General features: G+C 36.4%; 1 protein-coding gene across 4 annotated transcripts in view; it reads left to right on the forward strand.

Annotated features, from left to right (window-relative positions):
• Positions 1–12,586, forward strand: part of LOC124416397 (heterogeneous nuclear ribonucleoprotein K homolog) — a 101,151-nt gene that overhangs the window by 21,537 nt on the left and 67,028 nt on the right. For 3 of the 4 annotated variants that reach the window (XM_046897415.1, XM_046897416.1, XM_046897419.1), the window contains exon 2: positions 3,755–3,814. The gene's annotated coding sequence lies outside the window, so the exon portion shown is untranslated. Of the gene's footprint in view, positions 1–2,247; positions 2,325–3,754; positions 3,815–12,586 lie in introns of those variants that run through there. The other variant, XM_046897417.1, reaches the window with a different exon arrangement.

Genomic DNA, 12,586 nt, shown 5'->3' on the forward strand with positions numbered 1-12,586 from the left:
ACTTGGAAATTTTTCAGAATAGAACGGAATTTTGCAATCGTGTGGAACTAACGCTTTAATTCGTATCTAGATTCTAAGGCAATTTACATTTCTGTTCGAATCACCGATGTAATGGTGCACATGGACTCTCGCCAACTACGCTTCCTGTTACGAGTGAGAAAAATTTTAGTGGCTTCATTCGCGGACGCGGATTTTCCCACGAGCAAAGCGAAGTGCCGCCGCGGCGCCAATTCCATATTCGCTTCCTCGTACAAGTATTATTCGTCCATTAAACCTGATGCACTTTGTTCCGCCTGCATCTCGGAGAGCAGTAGTTCGTCTTTTCTACAAAAAATACTCTCTGGCTCTTCAAATTGCTAAAAGCATGGAAGAAAAACAAATCTTTTCGGTAGAGACGAAAGAAAGTCTTCGGTTCGTATAACCTACTCGGGTGAAAATTATTATGCAGCTGATTTTTCGAAAGGTTGTTGTTTTGTTTTTTAAATCTTTCTTTCTTTTGGTGAAAAACAAATACAATATATCTATATATTTATACTTATTTTCAATTGTTACTTTTGAACATACTCATTCAACTACCTTGACAAAAATCGAATTTTGTTTTTTCTTCCATGTCTTACTCGAACCTCCCTATTTCGCAACAGATGGTGGTGAATGGTTTTTTTCTTTCCTTTCTTTCCATCACCACCCTCATAAAGATTTTTCAGTGTCTTTTCAATGTCGGACGACTGTCCCATCATTCCCCTCGAGAAAGACCCACGTCTGTGGCTCTGACATATTCTTGTATCGGCGATTCTGTGTCGTTGTCCCGGAGGAATGGGTGGAGTATCTTTGTCTCGTCTGAGAATATATATATATATATATAGACACACATATACTTTACATGGGACTGAAATGTATACGTGTACCCATATTTTTAACATTCATATTTCTCGCGAAACCTTCTTCTTGACGATTCTATAATCGACAGAAGAGTTCCTTCCTGAAAAACCGCGACTGTCTTTTGCCATTTGTTGTTAATTTTTTTTTTCTATTTCATGGGTGTCCTTTGACTTGTGTAATGAAAAATTTTGTATGTTGGCAGAACGAGTTTTTTTTTTTTATCAATTGTTTTTTTTTTTTTTTTCATTGGTAATATACGAGTCTTTTACTTGTAGAGTGAACAAGAGTTTTTTTTTTTTTTTTTTTATAAAATCGTGTTGCGAAATAAATCGAGTTCTGGTCTGGTGAAAACAATTATCGCGGGATGGAAATTTTTTAACAAACCTGTTAACCGTGGAATCGGTTTTCGTATTGTGGTGGAAACAAATGATTGGTCTGTCAAAAGTGAAGTCTTTGAAAGAGTATTTGCACCGAGTGTAGAGTGTAAGTGATATTCTCACCATATATGTATAGAGCCACAGGTGAACAGTTTATTCCATCGGAGTAATCCTTTCTGCGATGGATTTCGATAAGAAAGACTGATTAATTTGATAAGAAAACGAAAACGAAAACGAAAGAAAAAAAATCTTACTAAACGATTATTGAGCCACTATGTGAAAAAAAAAGAGAACACGGACTTTCCGGGTAAGTGTTGCGCGCTTAAAGACTTGATGATAGCTGATTGTGAGAGAGGATCGACGTTGAGTGGCGAGGAATAAGAAAGAAAGAAAGAAAGAAAGAAAGATAAAAAAAACTCTTCCGCCATCGCATATATAACAAATCGGAGCACATCGAACCGCGTAGTGGGTTCCTACCTGGGGTCACAAATTAGAAGTGAACCTCCGCAGCAATCAATAACCGTTAAGAGTCGATAACCAATTTGAAAGTCCGTCCCAGCCTAACTCCGAGTTCGGCGCCGATCCCCGTTCCTGGGGGTAAAAAAGCCGATTGCTGCAGCCCCCTTGTTTCACGAAAACGGGATCCCCGTCTCTCGAAGATTCTCGACCTGCGGAAGGCGCCGGCGGTTGGCGACCGCGAGTCGCTCGTCCGAAGGCAGGTCGAAGGGTACGAAGGTATACCTTGGCGATATCGACCTGGGGGTTTATTGTTGATGCGAACGGTAACCAGGGCGACTTGTCGCCACGGCGAATAGCCGAGCTCGCGGTGGCCGTCGTTGGCCAATCGGCGTTGGCCGTGGTCACGGTTTTTTTTGATTGGGCGATCCTCTGGATAAGAGACCGCATCGGGCACCTCGAGGGCCACAAACGGTCATCAAGCGCGGCTTTGCCGACATGGAGAACTTGTCTCCGTTTCGTACTTCGATGTTGAAAAGACACGAGTCATCGCTCACTTCCGGACTATATCCTCGAACGATCGCTCCAAGAAGACAGCCTCCACTTTGTAAGCTTGATTACGTTAAACTAACTCTCTTTGAGACGCACTTCCGAAATTTATACACGCACGCTAGCCGAACGGCTGTTGAATAACTCGTTCAAATAGAAAACCACTTGTGATTTATATCAGCGGTCAGAAATCGTGTGAAATCGTTTCAAACTCATTGAAACACGTTAAAATCTGTTTCTTGTCTTTTTCAAACGGCTTGGGACTAGTTTACAATCGTTTGAAACAGTTCGTCATCATTTCAAAACTGGAAATCATTTCGGACCACTTTGGAATTGTTTTAAACTCATTGAAACGAGTTTGAAACAGTTTGGAATTGTTTTACACATGATGCGGCGCCCCTCGATAAGATCCGACTTTGTGCCAATTTTCGACACAAGTTTTTCATACTTGATGTACAATTTATTGTTTGAAGATCGGTGTTCGCGTGTAGAATAAAGCAGTTTCGTACCGTTTGTGGCCTTAACCTTCGACTAAGGTTCATGAATATGGCGACAACTAGAAATAAGGTGATAAAAGCGGGCACATTTATTTATTGTTCGACTCGAGCTGATTCATTTCGAACCAACAGTAAAATTTTATGTAGTCTTGCACTTTGTCATTGAATATATCGGCTGTAACTTTTTCCGTATTATTACACTCTCCGCACGAAGCGATTCTCGCTCGAAGCCTCCGAGATCGGCTTATATAGTCGAGGGGTGAGGAAGGATTTCGAAAGTTTTCTTTGCTGGGAAAGGGATTTTCGATTAATCTGCGCGGATCGCTCTGCGAACTTATCATGCCATTCGGGATTACTTTCATACTTTTTATGAACTTCCGTGTACTTCTGTTTGATATCCGCAATCGCAAGCTGAGTGAGCCGCTTATCGTTAGTCGCACTTGATAAACTCGCTGTCATTGTTGTTCACGATGGGTTTAGTAAAACTCGTCACCAATTTTCCAAACCAATGTGTCGAAAATTAGTCGTCCGATCTGTCGCCCACTGTTAATAGGTTGAAATTTATATAATCTCATCTGAGCCGAACCGTGAGGAATAAAACCTGCAGATGCATGGCCAACACTTGAGCAAAATCATGGCTGGTACCCAAAGCATCGGGTGGAATAAAAATTCAAGGCTTAGCGAAAGGTCCGGGGAAAGAAAAGAAATAAGTTGCGGGAAAGCCTGAAAGTAGATTACGGCTTATTCCGTAACATTCAGGCCGCTTTTCCGCAGCCCGCGTCCAAAATTTCAACCTGAATTACCTTCGCGAGGTTTATACGTCTTTGCCGTTGCGAAATTAGCTTCTGAGGCATCGAAGTTTGGCTCGTTAAAAAATGCCACTTTTTGCATTTATCTTGCCGCGAAATAGGATTTTTTCCTTTTTTTTTCCGGAACCTCTGAAATTGCACTTATCTTGACTCTAATTTAATTTCTCGTTTAAATTTTGTGTTTCAGGAAACCAAAGTCAACCCACCAGGCAGAGCTTTTAATTAAGCTCTCGTCGCAGATACCACGGTAAGTCGAATTTTTATTAACCGTATTTTAGTTTGGTTTGCCAGACTGTTTGCGGATGATCGCCGCAACTCGTATCGAGTTTACGAAGTGTATAATCCTTATTTTTCTCCCACTCGAAATTCCTTCTCATTGTACGAGCCTCCCTCGTTTTCCCTTCTTACGAGCGGAAAATAATCGCTTCACGATTCCGCTTAACCGGTCTATTCTCATCCGTGGACGAACCCTAAAGGCACGTAATCCGATCGCGTACCGTTCAAACAATCATCGCCCACAATCCCAAACAGGAAGCGGCGATGATACAACGTGATTAGATATCCTATCCCAACAAGTTACGCTTCGGTTACCAGAATTACGAATACTTATTGCACGAACGGAAAGAGCTGCGTGGGGAATTGTGGGAAAGAAGAAAATTATCTCATCGTCGAAAATTTATAACCTATATATACCTAACCGGGATTCGGGAAAACTTGGAAATGTCGGAGAATTTTTAATTTGGTCATGGAAGAAAACTGAAAATATCATTCTTTTGTCATGGGAATTAGAAATGATTTTTTCAGGTAACAAGTTTCCTTTTTTTCCTCGAGAAAATAAATTCGCTTAGACTGACTTCTTTGTAGATTATATTTTTCTCTAATTCGAATTGAATTTTAACCGAATACAGAATTGACAAACTGAAGGATTTAGGTTATAGTAACTTACTAGAACTGAGAAAATATTAGAGAAAACTAGGTTTTAGGTCCTGGAAAACCTGGAAATTCTTTCTGAATTATACGGTAGAGCGGTTTCGAAAAAATTAACAAACAACAAGGAAATAAAACATAATTCAACTATTAACGATGACTGTAACTTCTAGTAAAAAAAAAAGAAAGCAAGAAAAATTGTTTCAAGTATAGTATGTAGGTATAACTGATACCTTAAACTTGTTAAACGTAGAATTTTAACGGGCCGATTTTTATCCTCGGCCAATCTATGTACCTTTATTCAAACTGTTAATGTTATTATCTCTGTTACTTAACCTTTATTCTCAATTCAAATGAGGAATGAGAGAAAGTTGGGAATGACCGTCGAAGGAGGCGGTTTCAAAACGAAATTCCTTGCGCGGAAATTAATGCTTTGAACCATCGTCTCCATAGTATATACCTATTATGTATTCGTACGTATATACATATTACAACGATTTGAATTTCCAACACGTTGCTATGCGTATACTTAATACGTGCGGGTATATTATATAAAAAATTTGTATGTATATATATATGTATATATATATATATATATATATATATATACATATATGTCATCTAATGTCGATTTTATGCAAGGAACTTTGTGCAAAATGCAAAATTTTGTGCAACGGAACTTTGCGAACAACTTCTGTTGTCGTTACGATTTCGCGGTGCTAATTCCAAAATGGCTAACCGTCCCGGAAAAGCTGGTTGTAATGCGAAAAGCCAATTATTTTTTTACTCAAACCCATAAAAATTCATTTGGATCTATTTTAAGTTTTGTTTTATCAAAAAATAATATAGTGTTTAGTTCGTAAAGCATTTTATTCTTTTTATTTCGAATAAAAATGCTTACACACAATTAAAAACAATTTTTTCGTTCGTCTAACGAAACAGGTTGTAGGTCGCAAATAGACAAACTGTCATAATTTAAAAAAAAGCCGTTACAGCATAGCATAGAATGTAAATTTTATAGAATTTTAACTTCTGATTAAGAATATATCTTCGAGTTTTTTTTTGATCAAGTTTCGGAAATTCAAGTTCTTTTCTTTTTCAATTGGGTTGAATTTTTGTTTTTCCTACGCTCTACGCATCTTTTTTTCAAAATTTGTTCAAGCCTTTTACAACTAAGATAACAAACAAGCTTATAAAACTGTCTTTCGACGTCTCGCCTTGTGCTCCACAGTGTCAAGGCGAATGAATGAATGCCTTTGGGTTGAGCGAAGCATAAACGCGAATCTTTACGTCCACGTGGCGTGAAATCATACGGTAATTCACGAGGCCTATACAGAGTGTCTCGATTTTACATCCAAGTTTAATGTACTTTACTATTGTGTTACGTTATATTTATATCACATTATATTCTATATATGCCATGTTTGTTATCGCGTGGGCGTGAGTGATTACTGTAATTAGCAACACCTTCGTCATTTCGGTTCGCTGCCCCATCTAACTAGCCTATTATTTTATCGACATTTGTTACGATTCATCTCTCAGATGTTGGGTAGTAGAAAATATGTGGCCGAGTTTTTATCTGATTGTTAGTGAATAACGAGAAAGTTTTATCCGAAGATCAAATCGAAATAAATTGAAAAAGTTTTTCCTTGGTAGGGAGGAAAAAGAAATTAAAAAAAAAAAAAAAAAAAAACTGCGAATAACGCACAGTTTATACGTGGAATAAAGTACAATTGATGAAATTTTTCGAAAGAGTGAACAAATTAAAATATCCTCGGCAGAGATTTGATGCGCTGGATGCGATAATTTGCTGGAGCAGAAAATTTTAGTGTTTATATTGTCACAGCAAGAAAATTTATCACGAAGGATAGATTTTTGCATGGTTGAGTAATTGTAAACTGATTTGCTAAAGTGGAACTTGACTTGGTTATATGCTTGCGAAACCTTTGCTGTTTCAGTGATAATTACTCTTCCGACAGCAAAAATTCTTTCTTCAGCGATGTGTTCATTTTCTCTTTTTCTACATTCTTCCTACCAACTTCGATTTCATGTGTAGGTATCGAGTTATTACATTACGTTTTTTTCATCTTCTTTTTTCATAGAATAATGAAAATCATTTATCGGCTATAAACCCACATGAAAATTGGGGTGCGATATACCCAATAGGAAAGACTATAATAATCCAGATTGCGTATAAAAAATTGAGAGATGATAAGCAACTAAGTTTGCGGGAACAAGTACAACTGAATGATACAAGTCTGTGAGAAGCGGTGAAGAATTAGTCACCCAAGAGAACAAGCAAGCAAATTATGCGAGTAGATTACATTTTCTGTGGGTGGCTGCTGCGGATGAAAATGATGACGATAAAATTACTCTGTCAGACGAAGGTGGTGGTGGTGGTGGTGATGTAGCAGCTTGCGAATTCATCTCTCGGATGTTTTTCTGTATTACGTCAAAATTGGGCAAAACTTTTTTCATAATTTTTTTACGATTTGTTTTTTTTTTCTTTTCTTTTCTTTTCTAAATATATATACAATATACATATATTATAATCTGCGTAATCGGGTGACCCATTTTTACTCCCATGTGGAAGATGAGATTGATACGTGACCGAGGTATTAGGTGCGTAAGTATTCTTTCGAAGTCGTGAAGAAGTTATTTTTATCTTGACGCTGTTTTATTCTCCTACACACTTCTTTATTCTCGTTCTATTCGTGTCTTACGATTAGTTATAATACAGCTGCAGTTTTCTTATCCGAGTTTTATTTCAACGTAGTTAAGTACAAGCTGTGTGGTAAGACTTGCGGAAAATGAAATTGTGCGAGGAAGCAAATAATTATGTGACACAGCGGCGGGATGAATAATGTACGTGTACCTACAATCTGACGCGAATTTCCGACTCGGTGGAACAATCCAGATGTGAACTTGTAAAATGTCATTCTATCTACCTGCCTAATCTACATTTTCTTTCTCTTCTTCTTTATACTCTTATTATGTCCGCCTTACGCAGTAAGCGAGCTGGAAAAAGTGTGGGAATGAGAGAAAAATGAGAAGAGAACCGTAATGTAAAGTCAATCGCTGATTGGAATGAAACGAACAAAGTCCAATTCATCGATTTTAGTCTAATTGAACATTTCTCAACCGTCACCAGACTCTGCATAATACCTTTCGTTCTCTTCCTGTCTCTTTCTCTTTCCCGAAATTTCACGCATCGCCGGATTATTACAAGTTCATCTTTTTTTTTTTTTGATTTCCTTTTTTTTTTTTCAGATTTATTTATTCAAAATTCAAAATTGTCTACTTATGTGAAATTCTAGTATAAGGCTTATTATTGACTGAAGACATTTGCTCTTGTATAAATGTTGTCTCAAATTTACTGCCATTCTATTATATATTTGTGTGTATTTGCGCATAATTTATATTCGACGAGGTATGATATTCTGCTAATAGTTTAGCGTAATTATATATTTGAGTGAAGTAAATATTGTTTCGTTGAAAGATAACCATATTCAACTATAAAAGTATGTATGTGTGTACCGTATATGTATACGTATATTTGAAGATTACTTCAAACAACTTAATGGCTTGAATGTAATTAGACGTAGGTATGATAGTTCGTATTAACCGCGATACACTGCTTCGAGGGGATTCTAAATTCAAAAAAAAAAGGGGGGAAGGAGAAAATGCATTGAAAAATATCGGAATTATCCAAGTAACGTAACGTAATTTTCTTATTTGATACGAAAATTTATATATAAATTAGAAAGAACGTGTTTTTTCACTTTCGCGAAAGAAAGAAACGATTCGATGCAGTGTGATGAGCAAAAAAATTATTCCAACCAACGCACCGTTATTTTAAAATAATTGACAGTCGAGAAGTTTTAATTGCGAAAGCTCATAGAGTCGAATTTGATTGAAATTCTGGTGTCTTTTTGACAGGGAAGGGAAGGGGGGGGGGGGGGGGTGGACGATTTTTCCCAAACTACGACGTGATTTAAAATGTCAAGAAGAAATTTCGTTTCTATAAATGAATAAAATTGAAAAAAGGAATGTGAATTTTTTTAATGTAGAATTATTCAGAATTCGGTTTACTTCTATAAATTGTCATGCACTTTCAGTTTCGCCTTGTACGACTTCGCGAACGTTTTTTATTAGGATGAAAAATCCTAATGATTATAAATAGGGTCCGGATAAATATGTATTCAAAAGAACAAAATATGTAGATACGTATAATGTAGACTTGAAAGATTAAAATGTGGAAAGAAAAAAATATTGGAAATAGAAACTACATCTTCTGGCTCGAAACATCATACTTTATGTTGAAAATCAAATAAGGGATGAAAATGATTTAGATAAAAAAAATATGTATTTACATATTAATCCGGTCCCTAATTAGGTATAACATGCAGAAAGCCGAAGATCGCGACGCTACTCTAATCCTGAATTTGTTAATACGCGAGCAAAGAAGACGGGGGTGGCATGGAAAAGAGGGAGGCTTTTCGTTCGTATTGCGAGGGCGCAGGCGCCACGGCGCAGTGATAGGGGTGAACTCGACGAGAGAGGCTCAGTATTCACCCGGCCATCAGCTGATCGATATACATATATGCTCGTGGTCGTCACGTTGAAACGTTTGCGGCGGGCGTACGACGAGGAGGACGAGGACGAGGACGAGGACGAGGACGAGGAGGATAAGGAGAAAGACGATACTCCTAATGACTAATCGCCGACGATTTTGGCTTCCTTGGAGCGCCGCAGGGTCCTTTTAGTCTTCGTTGATTTTTTGTTGTCGCCTTATGTTTTAGTTGAACGATTCTTTTTTCTCACGCGTCTCATCTCGCAAATTAGGTAAATTGAAAAATTTTACCTGTTTTCACGGTGTTTGTTTGTTTGTTTGTTTGTTTGTTTTTTTTTTTCTCTCTCTCCCTCGTTCACGCGATCGGAAATAATCGCTGTTGTATGGAATCTCTGACTGATGCTTGGCTCAGGTCAACGCTTATAGTATTTAATGCATTTCTGACGTTTTTCGGACACACCTGCAGCTTTTATAATAAAGTTGGCCTATGTGTTTTCTTTTTCTTTTTTTTTCCTCCATTATACAATCATGATTGCAGGCGGTATTTTGGAAAAAGTGTTTGCGAGTGTAAAGTACAATTTTTACTGACAATCTATTTGCGTACGTGTACGGTATTAATTATATGTCGTTTTAGGACAGTTTTGAGAATCGAAATAAATGAATCGTAGATCAAAAAAAAAAAAAAAAAAAAAGAAAAAAAAATAATTATTATCATTTCGTGACTTCGGACTTATTAAACAGTGATTGGGTCATTCTGTATCCTCTTTCCTCATCGTCTCGTCATTGCGAGAAAACTTGTTTTTGAGATCGGAAAACTTTTGGGGTACGTTAAGAAATGTCCAATTTTATTTCATCCTGTATTATATATTTATATATTTCATCTTTCACAAATTTGTTGAATTCTTCTCAGGATGTTTTTACGGTTGTGAGGAAAATTTGGAAAAATTGCTATTTAAAGCTCTACAATAATTATTATAAGCTAGAGCTTTGGTTCAATGAATATGATATTTAAAGAGAAAAGCATTTTTAACGAATCAATTAAAGATGAATGATAAATATTACAAAAGTAGTCGAAAAATATTTCCGATAATTTAGTACTGACACTAAATAACTAAAGTTTGTGTTTTAAATCGGTATCTTGTTTTTTTTTCGACGCTTTTTCTCTTGGCAAATTTGTTCTCCAAACGGTGTAAATTGTTGCATTGATGAATCGCGTGAGAATCGGTATTCGTTTCATATATATTTATTTTCTTTATCGTAAGTAGTGAATTTCTTTGCAATCGAGAAGATTTCGCCTCTTATAGCGTCTGTATGTTGTACTTGATGTTTACATTGCCTCACTTGTTGCCTCTGATTATATCGGCGATTCTTTACGATTCTACCCACGAATTTTCATGTCACTTGCTACGAAGAGTCACGACGAACCCTCTGGATTCAAATTCATGCGATTCATGAAGACTTACACCACAAAAATTATCGTTAATATGATTGATATATTGTATATACGGTGTACGCAAAAATTAGCAAGTACCAATTACTTTGTTCTGCAGTGCGAGTATACATAATAATATTCAAAATAGGCGAGTCACGGTGATTTATTTCCTTGCTTGCTTGTCCATTTGTAAGTTCACTTTGGTCACAAGTGATTTCGTTATATTATTATTGTCATTATCATATTATCATTATTACGATCATTGTCATTACTCGCGTAAAGCATTGACCAGATAAAAAAAAAATATATATACATATGTATAATCTTGAGAATACTCGACACGTTGACAATACTTGTAATTTATTTCTAACAATGGTCGGACTTTTCGTACATCGAATTTTCTTCGTTCTCATCTAATCATTTATCGCGGTAATTATTTATGGAAATCGTGAGCAACTATAGGCGTGGAAAATTTATTTCTAACACAAATTTGGAAAAATTTCTAAAATATAGAGATTCTATTGTTAAATTCCTGTAAAGGCATAGCATAAATATTCATATTCTTGAGATAAACGTTAACACTTTGCAGAATTTTATTTATCAGAGATTCGCGACATTTATATAATATATAAAAATAATTAAATCTTCCGAAACATGTAATTATTAATTGATAATATATATATATATTTTTTTTTTTTTTTTTTGCTCAACGAATAAAAGAGAAATCAAAAAGAGGTTAGAAAATAAAGAAGAAAAAAGACGGAAAAAGAAATTTGATTGGCACACACTCTAAAGTAATTAATACGGAAACTTGCTGCGTGGGTAATAGTCTACATAATAATGTATGTATAACAGTGCTCAGTGTCTTTGAAAACATAAATAGATAGACATCAGGTGTACGACGTACGTCAATGTCGAAACGTAAATGTTTCCGTGATTTTTGACTGACCGTATAGTAAAATAAATAACGCCTGATGCCCGCATACGCGGAAGTGATGAATTTTCATTTGATTTATTTATAACAGGCAAATCCGTTGAGCAAACGATACAATCGATAGATAAAATAAGCCCGAAATTACCGATGAATGGCCGATGGACCAAAGCCGGGGGAATTTTACCTCGACCCTCGAATCTCCATCAATTAAATTCCTCGCCGTCACCGCCAGCATCGACTTCTTGAAGTTTACGCAGAGCAACACCTTCCGCAGCCCCTGTTTCATTTATCGATCCTTCGCCCCTTCCGGACTTCCTTTCCCTCCGACCCGTGATTAAAATACTTACCTTAGAGGCCATGGACGCTGCCTCGAATCTTTCTCTCTCTCTCGCTCTCTCTCTCTCTCTCTCTCTCTCTCTCTCTCTCTCTCTCATCTCTTTATTTATTTCCGATGTACCTCCGGGTGTATGTGGGTACTCGCGTTGTTTTTGAAACGTAGATAAAAAAAAGTATGTTTTCAATTTTTAATTTGATATATTGACAAGTTTATCGGTGGCAGAAGATCTGCGAAATCTATAGTTCCGGTGTGAAAAAAAAATAGAAGGACCGTTAATGTGCAAATTGGAGCAAAATTAACTAAAATATAAATAATTTGAAACAGGATTTTAAAATTAGAACGTCCGAAATGGTGAACCCAAAAATCTTGAAATCTTTTCGAACACACTATGGGTTCATCGTTTCGAACATTTTAATTATAAAACCGAAACTCAAATTGTTCATGTTAGAAAAGTCTAGTTGCTTGTGCAGAATCGATTCCTAATAATACGTATAATTTATTCATTCGAGTTCATCATCATAATAATAATAAGCAAGCAACTTAGGGGCCCACTTTGCCCCACCCTCCCCTATACTGGTTGAGATTTTTTAAACGTTTTTTTTTATTTTTTCGTTATTTTCTCTTGAAGTATATTTCGCAATACACGTGTTCAAACCTAAACAACGTAAAATTACGCTTTACTAATGACGGCTATTTTGATTTTTCAATCAAACAACACTTTGTTCGGTAAATAAAAACCGACAAACAAAAAACAAATATGTAAATAAACAACACCCATTTCCCTGTTTATTTTCATCGAATTAGCATAGTTTTATT

Source organism: Diprion similis, chromosome 2 (assembly GCF_021155765.1).
Source record: "Diprion similis isolate iyDipSimi1 chromosome 2, iyDipSimi1.1, whole genome shotgun sequence".
In the NCBI taxonomy this organism is placed as follows: domain Eukaryota; kingdom Metazoa; phylum Arthropoda; class Insecta; order Hymenoptera; family Diprionidae; genus Diprion; species Diprion similis.